Consider the following 10,238-nt stretch of genomic DNA (forward strand, 5'->3'; position numbering starts at 1 on the left):
TCTTACAGCTGTTGATGTCTTGCCAGTTAATTTATCCTATATTTCCTTTCAAATCTGAATTGAATTAGTGAGCGTACATAATGAGGCACAGTAGGAAGAAAAAAGGCAGATGCAAGCTGACACAGACCAGATGCCTCTTTCAGCCTCTGCAACACCAATAGAGAGTGTGGGTAAATTTCAGGTGAATAAGAGAAACCAGGATATAGACAAATAACTTGCCAGGATTTGATAACCAGCTAAGTAGGTTAACATAGGGATTTTGAAAATTCCCTGCCCTCAGGGAATCAACATTTCTCCAAGCCTCCTAACCATTGTGCAGTTCAAGGAAGACATTTGAGAAGGAGCTCATTTGCATTAGAAAAATGTTGAATAGTGTGGGAACTAACCTTTGAAGGAAGACCAGCAGAAACGACCATCCTAAGGGAGCACAGCACATGAACAAAGCAACAACAAAACAACCAAAAAACCACGCACACCATCAGTCTCTGCATACTCTGCCCATCTTTGAAACTGCTCACACTCAGTTACAGCATTTTCATTAATTAGTGCCTAACAACACCAAAGTACAAAGACACACAAAGTGTTCAGTGCCCAGGACACAGTAACTCTCCCCACCAACAACATCACCAGCTTATGGCTATTCTCTATTTTGGACTCTGGCTTCCTATAGAAAGTAAAATTAAGTTCAAAGCCCTTATATTCAAAACAGCCAGTAGCAGGGAATGAGGAACTGCTGAGAGCAACACAAGGCTGTGGGAAGGAGGCTGCAAGTGGGAAGTGGGCTCCACACACAAAAGGGTGTCCAGCAGCAGGAATAACTGCCCTGCTCCTGAGCAGGATGGAGACCCAAAGCTCATCCTGAGAGCACAGATGCTTACCAGGCACAAAGGGCCCCACTTCCATGAACTGTCCCTTTCTCTGCAGCACAACAAGCCTATTACTCAGCTGCAGTTGAATCCATTTGAGCACTGCATTGATCCTAGGCCAATGGCCTACACCTGCCACTTTGGCTTTCTGATATAACCAGCACCAACACAGCTGGTCCTACCACTCACTCCAGTGCAGAGTAAGCAATACTATAGCTTTCAGCACCTTTGTTGCAAAGTCCTTCATTCCTTATAGCCCTTATTGTACAGTATATGGGAAGGAAAAGTTGTGCACAACTCATATGCATGGTAGAAACATAGCTCTTCAAATCCTTCTCATTCGCCTTCTTGCTTCTGAGTCCTGCATACATTTCAAATATATGTAAATATGCAAATACATAAACATAGGTAATTTCCTCCAAGGTGCCATTTTCCCTGAGCTGTGTGCTCTTGGGTGGGCACAGCTCTCAGTGCAGCCCTTGCGTGGCCTGGAGGGGGATTGGGGCTCCTGAAGGACAAGTGGTGGCAGCTGTCCCTCTGCCTGCCCCCTGGGTCTCGCACTGCCAGGCTACCAACCTGACTGGACCTCTCAGGTACCCTCAACTGCATTTTTAAAACATTACAGAAGGCCTTGGAGAATAAATGTTGAGAGGGACATTCACCCACACACACATTCTCTGCATCCTCCTCTTCCCAGCCTTGTTCAAAGACACTGCAAGAAGGTTTGTAGATGTTAATCCAAAATGTCTCCTTTCCCAAGCACAGTTTCAGCACGATTCAGAGCTTCCTTCTAGAAACTGCCCCAGTGAATGTCTCTGCTGGCACTGGCTCAGCAGACTCTAATGGAAGGAGATTTGCACTTCTTAAAGATGTCACCCTTTCTTTTTTACTATGAATCTTTGTTAAAGTGATGTGAAATTATCTTGGAAGAACTGGGGGTGGTTTAGTTGACAAAAAATGAAATATTTGTTCACAGAGTTTTTGTTTCTGTGTTTATTTTTCAACACTCCAGATTTCCAGTGTCCTTTGATGGTCTCCCAGGGACAGCAGAGTCTTCAGTTAAAGACTTGTTGAAGAAGTGAAAACACAAAAATTTTAACATAAGTGGTTTTCCCACTTTGTTTGCCAGATATTTTATTAAGTGCTAGGAAAATAAGCAAATTAAACCTCCCACTGGTTTTATTATAAATAGATCAGGCACTTGAAGTCTCGAGTTATTTGCAATTTGTTTCACAAAAAATAAGCTGGCTTTCAATTCTGATGTTCTTCCTGCATAGTAAAGGAGAAGGAAGGTACAACCTTTTAGTCTTGATTTGTAGTTTGCTTTTTTAGATCCACCTCCTTCCTTCTGTGTGAGTCATTTCTGGCAAACAGAAATTTCTTCCTCTTTGTGCACAAAGGGGGAAGGGTTGCATGAGATGTCTCCAGTATCTCTTGGAGGAGAAGCCATCACCCTGGTCAACCCCTCCCCTAGCAGTGGCCTGTGTCCCTGGTCCTTCTGTGCATCATTTCATCCCTGTGCTCTCCTCAGCCTCCTACAAGCACTGTGTCCCTCCAGCTTCATGAGAGGCTTTTCTTTCCAGCTCAATGGTGAAAGAAAGATGATGCTTTTAATTCCCTTTGCCCACAGGCTCTCTCATAGTCCCACAGGGAGGTGAAAGGAAGTGACTGTTTATTAACAAAGGATACAAATGCAAAAGAGCTGCAGAAAGTAAAACGGAGTGAGGTATTCACTGAACGAGCCAAGATAACCCTGCCTAAAAACTGGTTTGCAGCTGGAGGGTCCCGGCTTGTCCCCACTCTGCATCACTGGCTTTGCCTGCAAACACACCAGAGCCTGGAGGCGGGTGGAGGAAGAAAGACACTGGGCATTGAAGGAGCCAGAAATACAGTTAAGGAGAGGAAGTTCAAAAATAGCCAAGCTTTTCCTGTAAGTCTGGGTTATTTATTTAATTTGTAGTTGTTGTTTTTAGTTTAGGCACGTTTTTTTCCCCCTCCATGATAGGGAAACAAGGAAAGGGAGAAACTTTGGGAAACAGGCAAAGGAATAAAACCAAAAACCTTTCACAGCAAACAGAGGGGGAAAAGAGATGAATTTAGGAGGAACAATATCAAAAGTAAGAGCTTTCCTTAGATACAGATCAGATGTTAATTACGAAGAAAGAACAGATACTGAGAACAGCAGGAAAACCTCCTTCCTCTTCCAGCCTGGCTTTAAGCACTGCCATTTGCAGCTGGGTCCCTGTGCAGTCCCTGGTGCACCCCCCGGGCCTGGAGTTGCTGTGATCCCTGCAGCTAGCCAGGAACACCCGCAGGGGTGGGAGCCTGGGCTCCCTGTCCTTATAAAATGGCACAGCCCTGCTGCCCTGGACCCCATCTAATGCCCTGCTCTCTTCTGTGACCCCTCCAGCTGCTGCCATCCTACCTCATGGGACCCAGCCACAACTCCGTAGAGCAGGGCATAGCGAGTCCAGGGCATGGGCACAGCTGGGATTTCAACAGCAGAGCTGAAGGAAGAGGAGGTGAGCCTGAAAGTGAAAGAACTGAGCTGGAGTGTCTCTGGCATCTAAAGTGACAGAACTGAGCTGGAGTGTCTCTAGCATCTACATTGCCAAGAGCTCCTGCAGTGCTGCTCGGGAACTTTGTTCAACTGCAAACCCTCCTGTAGGGACTTGGTGGGCGAACCCAGACCCTGCCTGGCCTGGGAGCTGGAGGGAGCCTGTCTTATTTAACTGAGACAGGCGACCACAGTGTGGACACGTCTGGGGATGTATGCTGGTGGTAATGTATAAAGCAGTAGGGAAGGTGCAGAGGTTATCTTCACACCAGGGATGGAACTACATTTCCTACCCTAGCACATCAAATTAATTAGTATCTGGTGTATGTGCGGCTCTCACCTGGATCAAATCTGTATTTGTTACATATGGAAATTGGAAAGACCTTCCTACCAACACTGCTGGCTGTATATACCCCTACAATACTGCACATGGAATTCTGAGAGAGATTTTCAGGCAAGTCTGCTGAGACTCAGAGATATAACAGGTTATTTTATCAGTGGATTTCACCTGAAGGTCTCAGAGTATTTTACATGACCCCTTGTCAGCCTGATAAACTCTTTTAACTACTCCCCTGTGCCAATGCTGTGGACAGAGATGGCAGAGAGTCACAGGATGGTTTGTCACAGGGCAGTAAGTGAAGTGCTGACATCCACATGTTGCTTGAGCCCTGGCAGGGGCTGTCCCAGGAGCCCTCCTGGCACAGATGTCCCACACATGGGACCAGACACAACCCCCATTCTGGGGCAATGGCTGGCATGATGCTCAGTGTGTGCCTAATGAGTGAATGAGCAAGGGAAGAAGAGAGGCTTCTCTAACCTTGTCCCCAGCAGCATCATCTGCTTTTTTTCACCCCAGAAAGGGTAATAAACTGGAAAGGGACCACCACCTGTCCCCATGACACACAAGCCAGTGCTGTATGAAGGCTAAGGCCACTCAGCTCCTGCTATCTCCAGTGGCAAAGCCGCTTAGCCTACTCCTCACCTCAGCCCCTGCCATTTACCCTTACAAGAAGTTGCTTGCTGTGTCCCTGTTTTTGCAGAATAAACAAATGTCTTCTTTGTGGACTGCAATGGGGAAAAAATTAACAGAATGCTCCATAAGGCATAATAAACCTGGTATTGCATTATCTGTGCACCCATGGCAAATAATACATAAAAGAAGTAAAACCAAAGTGTTCAGGAACACTGTGTTATTAAAAACCAGGGAATCAGTCTCACTATCTTGGAAGACAACCAAAGCATCCAAGGCATATGTGAAGATGTGATCAAAACCCAGTGAGAGAGCTAAAGGACTAATAGAAGCACAACATTAATGGAATTCACTTAAAAAACTCCTAAAACTGGAAACATTTCTTTTATAATGACAGATGGTCTAATGCAGGATGCCCTTGGAGGCCTGAAACAACTGTAAACATGTACTTATGGAGTGTTATGAGTCTTCTGCACTGTAGAGAAAAAGGGTGTGAAAAATGGAAATATGCTTGGGGTGGAGGCAGCTTTGGGCCATTTGTTTGTACTGTGTCTGAATTCTTTGCTGGCCTTGTTTCTAAATCATCATTATCACAGATCCCCAACAGCTGAGTGATCTCCAATGGAAATATGTCAAGGCAGGCAATGTGTAAGAAAAACACACTCTAACATTAGGCAGATCTCTGGGGCATAACTTCTTCTAAACAAGTACTGGATGAAATTCCAGCTCAAATGAATGGATTTCAATGCATTTTCCATTCACTTTTTAAAACTCTCTTGGAAAGCAGGTTAAATGAGATTTAGATAAGACTAAGGCTCAACTGTGCTGTTGTCAAGGGAAAACACCCACATACACATTATTAATGACTGACTTGCGGGGGGATATTGCTCACTTTTGTTTGGACAGTGTCTCAGTGCATACTGGGGCAAATCTTGGCTACAATTTTCAGCTAGCCTGTGCTATATAGAAGGTTACAGCCAAATGCTGGGATCAGGCACTCTTCTAAGTCATTTGGGTAGGGCTCTTCTCACCTTCTTTTGGCTGCTTGGGATTAAGCATCACACAGTAGTTACTGTTCGTCTTCCACCTCCAGCCAAAGGACGCAGGAAGGAGCCAAAGGAGGAGGAAGCAACCTGTGCCACCTGAGGGATCCAGGGCAGAGGCACCTAATTGTACCACTGAACATTCTACGCCTGGAGCCTACTGATTAGTTCAGTCAGCAATTATTCCTCATCCTCTGATCCCTGTTTAAAATATCCTGGGCTAAAGACCAAGAGAGACAGGACGAGTTCCTGGCATGACTGAGCACACCTGCAGCAGTGAAAAGGAGTGCTATCAGTGACAATGGCAGCACCTCAACTGGCCTCACCTGCCTCTGCAACACGGCCCACATTCCTCCTGTTATAAGACTTGTTGCCGTCTCTGGAGAGATGCTGCAAGGGCCCTCTCATTTTCCTGTGCTCCAGACTTGGGGTGTCAAGAGCACAAGGGGGAGACCACCTTTGGGAAACTCACCACTTCAGTCTTCTACTAGCCCACTAAAGGAACCTGATTTTTTTCCTGCAAATAAATAAATATTTTGTAAGACCTGGGACACAGAAGCAATCAGGTCCAAAATCTGCAAGTTCTGGGCAGCCACATTTTTCATATTTAGGTGTAAATTCCCCCAGAAAGCATTGATTATCCTCCTGCGCCCTTATGAATGATGACTCTTGAAGCCTGCCTAATGGGAATCAGAGCTGAAAAAAAAGGGAGCTTAGGTAAACTCAAGCATGTTTTTTAATTCAATGAAAGCCCCAAGTGTCCTACTGGCAAACTTGATGCTCTGGGGCAGTGGTAGGAGCTCTGTGCAACTGTTTGGCCGTTGCTATGGATGCTGCAGTCCCCCTGTCCCACCACCTCACCCAGGGTTAGTGATGCCTGCCAGGATGCAGGGGGCTCTGGGGGGCTGTGGGCCTTTCAGGACACCCAAGGCAGACAGTCTGAGACCCTGGCTCTCACCTCGAGCTAGAAAGTGGAAGAGAAGAAGGTTTGTGCTGATGGCAGCCGCTCCCTGCATTGCCAGGGCAACACAGCTGCTTCCTCTATTTCCCTGCTCCCTGCCAAGGGAGAGCTCCAGCCCTGCTGGTGTCAACACGAGCCCAGGAACAGTCCAAGTCCCAACAAAACACCTTTTCACCAGTCCCTTGCTCCCCAGCACACAGCACTCTCTTCAATGGCTGCAAAAGACTTCACTCTCCTGTGAGGAGTTTTCCTTCTTGCTGCTGCCCTGCTCACAGAAACTCCACATAACTCCTGAGCAGCCAGGTACTCTTGCAGCATTGGGGCCAGCAGCACCCTTCCTTGCCATGGCTATTGTCATGTCCCACAGGAAGCAGCAGCCCCCTGCCCCTTTACATCATTTTTTTCCCAGGTCTGCAAGCTTATATTTGCCCCTCTCAGAGGCTTAATGAGCCCTGAGTTTTCCTTTCAGATCATTTTCACAGGTTTCCTACATAAGATCTTTTGTTTTGGGAGATTTATGGCACTGATGAGTAGGTGCAGGCTCAAGCTCCTGTTCATGCACCAGCTGCTCACCCACCAAGTTCCAGCCTCACTTCCCCGAGGCAAGCACCCACAAATAGTGGGATTCTCACAGGGGAGTGTGAGTTGAGGTGCTAAGAAAGGGTTCCCTCTGCTCTGGAGGGGTTGTGAACAGTATGGCTTCTGCAGAAGAGCTGGACCATTGACACCTGGGGTACCCTGACACTGGTGCTGCCTGGAGCAAGCTCCTTCACAGATTCACTGTCATCAGGGTTGGAAGGGACCACTGAAGATCATCCAGTCTGACTGCCCTGTTAGAGCAGGATCACCTACAGTAGATCACACAGGAACATGTCCAGATGGGTTTTGAAGATCTCCAGAGAAGGAGACACCACAACGTCTCTGGGCAGCTAGTTTCTGATGTTTGGCACGATCAGTGGTTTGGAAGCAGTTCCTCTCCACTCTCACAACTTCTGCAGAAAGAATTGCTGGCAAAGGCAAAATATATGTTTGGTGGTTCCTCCAGCAGCTTATCAGGGCACCCATGCTGAGCTCTTGGGAAGGGCTGCTCAGGCAGGAGGAGATGGCACCACCTGCTTGGACAATCCAGCCCTGACCTAGCAAGACCACTTGGTTGCTTTTTCATTGGGCAAGTGCCAGGCTTTGCACAGCTATTTCCACCAGCTCAGAAAGTTATTTTTCTCTTCTATTCAACCAATTCATGTCCCTGATAAGCTATCTCATTTGAAAAAAACACCTGGGTCCTTGGCTTCATAAAAACTTTTCAGCTCATTGAAGCAATGGGGGTAAAATCCCCCAAAGGTTAGGCTGTGGTTTCAAGGAGTATTTTGGTCACCAGCTGGGAGCACAGCTGTAATTGTATTTATTTAGCATGTCTTGCCCTGCCCAGAGTCCACTGATGGGGTGGTGGCAACAGCGAGAAGCGTTGGTGTTCCGAAAATACCATAGGTTTTACACTGAAACCTTGTAGTGAAGATGTAGCAATGGATTTCTTATTTTGAAATAAAATTATAAGTTCTGTTCCTTTGTGCCTGGCAGTCTCCTCCTGCTCAGCACACCCAGGGCAGAGTTGCTGCAGCCAAGTGGGCAAAGAAATCACCTTATGTGTGGCATCACCTTCGAAACAAAGGAGATGTGCAGATCTGCTCCCTCCAGCTGTCCTGCACCCCACGCTGATGAGCCCCCTCCATTGCTGCACTCCAGAGCATTGTGTGTGCATTGTGAGAGGAATGAACAGGGGTAAATGAGGTTGCAGATCTCACCAGCACTGATCCTGCCTGCTTATGCTCCTGGCACTTCAACTTCCGAAAGTCACTTTTTGCCAAGACAGTTACTTTGCTCTGTGGTTTTGTTTGCAACTTATTCTGGACTTGTAAAAATCTCATTTAGCTCCTACCTGTAGCCAGCAACTTGTTCCTAAGTGTAACCTTGTGACTGTAGTGAAATTCTGTGCTTTAACTATTTTATTCTCTCTACTCACAGCAAGGAAACAGGACGTCACAGCTTTGCCAAAATATTTTACTAAATAAATAGAACTGCAAGCAGTCTCCACAAGCCAGTCTTACAATGCCACATGACCCCAGCTGGCAAGACACAGGGGTTACATTTAAATTATATTTTAATTCTGCAAAACATCAACACTTATTTATCACAGTCCATAAAATTCATGTGACAAAATACCTCCGACAGACAGATTAGTAGCCCTCTTACTCCAGCAATGTCAAAGCACAACAAATCAAGTCAGCACACATTCTGCAGGATCACACCAGGCTGGCAGCAACATGTGCCACAGCAAGCATCTCCTTACTGCAACCTCTGCTGGGGCTCTCAGTTACCTGGCACTCCTAAACTCCCTTGCCACCTCTGCCTTGCTCCCCAGCAGACCTTCCAGTTGTCTGAAGTAGCTAAGGGCTCGCCTTTGTCATATGCTATCCATTGTGGTACTGTAAAGGGACACAGACACACACATCCCCTTTGGCCCCTTGACATCTGAATCATTTTGAAGGAACTACAATCTTGCTGTTCCAATTCCCAATGCCCATGCCAGTGCCACCGTGCCATCTCAAGGATGCTGACCCCCCAGTTGAGGTGCAGCTTCATAAGTCTTGGCTTCAGAGTTGGTAACAAGTTTGATAGCAGAATGGGGCAAGCTTGCCTGCAACGTGTTTTACTCCATGCCTTGGCATCATGCGCTTTACCAGTGCTGGCCATGGTAATACCTGGGAATTTGGCCCTGGCCAAGAGCCACCAGACCCCCTGGCCATGACAGTTACAGTCCTTGAGGTTATTGTATTTGTTTTCTTACTGGAAGCATAACCCTTGGGCACACTCGGTTCCTCAACTGGTACAGGACAAATGGAAGAAGCCCTACTCTGAAAGCCAGCTCTACTTCAGGCTTGTCCACCTGCAGACATTCCATGTGTGAGGACTCAGCATGGCCCTGCCAACTGCCATGAACATCTTCACAGTTTACTTTCCCAAGCCAAAGCAATCAGTCACAGCTCAGTCACCACACGGCCCATTTTGCACCGAGATAGCAATAAAAATGCAACTTCTCTGCCAGCACAAGCTCCTTCAAATGTGTGCCTGGAGCCAGAGGACTGGAGCAAGGTCTTTGGTCTGGTCTGGGCTTTCTTATGTGGAAGCTCTGGGGCCATTGCCATCCAACATGTCTGCCAAACCTCACATCCTCCCACAGCATGCCAGCCCTCTTTGATCCCAGTGGGGATGGGGCAGGTCCAGCCTTGATATTTGTCTGTCTGGTCCTCTGCATCCAGCACAATGAGAACGCAATGGAGGGCAGGAGGTGTGATGGGAAACAGGGAGCTAAGCCTGAGGTGTGCAAGCACCCATGGGTGGAGGTGGACCTGCAGAGACCTGTTGCCCCACCCCACTGATGGGACACAGCCTGTCTGGCCCTGCCCTGGTGATGCCCCTGCCAGGCTGAGGGGCCCATCCTCGTCTTCCTGGCGGACCTGCTCCTGCCAACGTGCTCCCCTGGTGGCCCTGGCCTCAGCCTCTGGCCATAGCTCCCATGCATCTGCTGCTCACAGGGATGGAGGCAGCAGTGGGGAGGGCCTGCACCTGTGGCATGAGGGGCATCTCTGAGGCAACCACAGATGGGGAAAAAAAAAAAAAAAGAGAAAGAAACTGCTGCTTCTTTGTCTAAATCTTCAGGGTTTCATGTACTCTTCAAAGGAGAAGGGAGGACAGACATGATTTTCTTACTATGGCCCATGCTATTGAATGCAATATATGAAGACACATGCAGACAGTGACAGTTTTTGGGAATTCCCAGTAG

The sequence above is a fragment of the Apus apus genome, chromosome 7, assembly GCF_020740795.1.
Source record: "Apus apus isolate bApuApu2 chromosome 7, bApuApu2.pri.cur, whole genome shotgun sequence".
Classification (NCBI taxonomy): domain Eukaryota; kingdom Metazoa; phylum Chordata; class Aves; order Apodiformes; family Apodidae; genus Apus; species Apus apus.